Raw genomic sequence first — 2,902 nt, 5'->3', positions numbered from 1 at the left:
AAAGGAGGGAGGGAGGGAGGGAGGGAGGGAGGGAGGAAGGAAGGAAGGAAGGAAGGAAGGAAGGAAGGAAGGAAGGAAGGAAGGAAGAAAAGAAAGCAGAAAAAAGCTGATGCATGTGTCCTGGGCCAAATTTGGTCAATTGCCTGATAAGTCAAAAATATTAATTAACCTCACAAAATTTAAACAAAGCAAAACCCAGAGGTTTTTTTTAATCCAGAGGTTTTTTTTTTAAGATTTATTTATTTATTATTATATGTAAGTACACTGTAGCTGTCTTCAGACACACCAGAAGAGGGCGTCAGATCTCATTACGGATGGTTGTGAGCCACCATGTGGTTGCTGGGATTTGAACTCTGGACCTTCGGAAGAGCAGTCGGGTGCTCTTNCCCACTGAGCCATCTCACCAGCCCAACCCAGAGTTTTATAACCATCAGAATGTCCAGTAAATGATTCACAGTTACTTGTATCATGATACTCATGGTAAAAGATCATCAACAAACATCAATAACAAGACAGCAAGAAATCAAGCTGGAACTGAGCTTGAGGCTACCTCCCTGGTAGCTAGCTTTCATAGTGTCTGAGATGACATGCAGTCTGATAGAGTAGAAAAAAATCATCCTCTCTCTCACTCAAGTATGAGCTCTCTGTGCAATATTACTGTCCTACTGAGCAAGATGCATCCATGGGTAAACAGTGGTACTTCTGTTATGGGGGTCACCAACCACTTTATGATTGGTTTTGAGACCTGCTATGGAGGTCATATTTCTTACTTGGAAAGCTATTTATGTTGTTTTGCTAAATGAACATGGTGTACTAATTAAACTGTGTTCTACGTAACTGTGTTTCTGCCCATAGATTAGTACTTCTCTCAGCTATGGTCAAACAAATGTCTCTTTGTAGTGAGTCAGAGTTGAACTCATGTGAGTCATGTACTGACATAATTGTTTGAAGGACCTAGAATAAATGACTGTTGTTTTCCCAGACGTAAATGGAGTGTTTATATTACTCCATCCAAGGCTCAGGGAACATTGGAAAAGAAGTCACAGAAAAAAACGTAAGAGCCAGAACAAGGAGAGAGTATGGTGGAAACTATCTTCAAAGTATTGGTGTTCACTCACAGGAACTATGACTATCCAAACAAGATCTATGTAAAACTGTTGTCAATGTCTTGTTAATCCTGCAAGATTTGAGGGTAAAACCCTAACGCTGAAGCGATGACATACTTAAGTGATAGGACGTGAAGATATCAAGCTGGTACTCAGTGGAAGGTTCACCCGTTCCAGATAGGTTTTATAGTGCTAGAACGTGCTATGCATACTACTGAAAAACAAATTAATATTCGATATTGTCCAACTGTTAATTTTAGAGCTTCAGTGAGAACTCTGGCCTGCTAGTGCAATACTACCACAAATGTCATATGTGATTGGATATAAGGCCTGTTCTGCAAGACAAAAATCCACATTTGGCAATATTTTTAGGGCCAAGAACCTGTGGCTAGATAGGCCATATACTTTAGGGGAGAACTTACTACTATTATTCAAATAAATGTTCATAGTATTAAACTGACTTCTAGTAATTTATCATTATGTCCATAGATTAGTGTAGCTCTCAGCCTTCATCATAGACATGTCTTTCTGAAGTCAATGTATATTAATATAGAGACCTGCAACTGGACAAGGTGCAGGGAATAAAAGACTGTAGAATGTTAAACCTTAGATGGGTCATCTTTATCCCATGGAGGAGTCTCAAGACTTGGGGATCATTGGGGAAAGGGGCATAAAGAGTTGTAAGAGTCAGGGATGATATATAGCTACATAGAAGTAGTGTTTTCCTACAAGTAGGTAGTATATTAAATAAGATATGTATCACATAAATAAAGAAAATTCATATAGTCATGTTTCCATGTTCTACTGAATATTGATATTCAATATAATGTGAGCAGTTATATATATACATATACTCTTTAAAGTAACTAGTATAAAACATAAAATGCATGGGAACATAAACATCCCAACACTTAGGAGGCTGAGGCAAGACTACTGATGAAGCTGACCTAGGTGACATAGGGAGTCTCAAGCCAATCTGGGAAGAATAATTGAAATCTAGCATATAGCAAACTAACAAGCTAGAAAAGGAAGGAAAATGGGGAGTTGATCTAGAAAAGACATTATTAAAAATCTCTCAAGTTAGAAAATAACAACAACAACAACAAAAATCCAACAAAACCAAAAACCAACCAGAATTCCAACAAAAGTTAACACTAACACTCTTCAAGCTAATCCTCAAAATCAAAAACAAAAGGATTATTTTCAAATAATCCTTCATGAGGTCTGTACTGTCCAGATGCCAAAACTAGACTAAGAGCAAATAAATTTTAAAGAAGTAAATAAAAAAAAGGAAGAAAATTATACACAAAAATCCATGATGACTATAGATGTAAAAATTCTCAGTAAAATATATTTAAATTGAGTTTAAAATAAAAAATATTATCCATCATAATCAAGTTGGCTTTATCCCAGAGATGCAGGTATGGCTTGACTTACGGAAAATAATAAATTTAATATACCATATAAATCCTAAAGGATTAAAAAACACAAGATCCTCTCGTTAGATGTGAAAAGTCTTTTAATAAAATCCAATATTAAATTTATGATAGAAGTACTGGAAAAAGTGGGGATACTGAGTAAATATCTCAACATAATAGAGGCAATATACAGGCAGCCCGAAGCCATCATCCTAAATGGATCACTAAAGTAAAATTTGATATGTCACAAAATAAATATTTATAAATGTGCAGTATGAAAGCAGATAAAGCTCTTCCGGTCAGAAAAGCACCGGGGTAGCTAGGGCGCAGGGTCAGCTGACACTCACCAGCTACCCACAACACCCGCCACAGGATCTT

The sequence above is a fragment of the Mus caroli genome, chromosome 9 (assembly GCF_900094665.2).
Source record: "Mus caroli chromosome 9, CAROLI_EIJ_v1.1, whole genome shotgun sequence".
Classification (NCBI taxonomy): domain Eukaryota; kingdom Metazoa; phylum Chordata; class Mammalia; order Rodentia; family Muridae; genus Mus; species Mus caroli.
Note: the sequence above shows the minus strand (reverse complement) of the source record.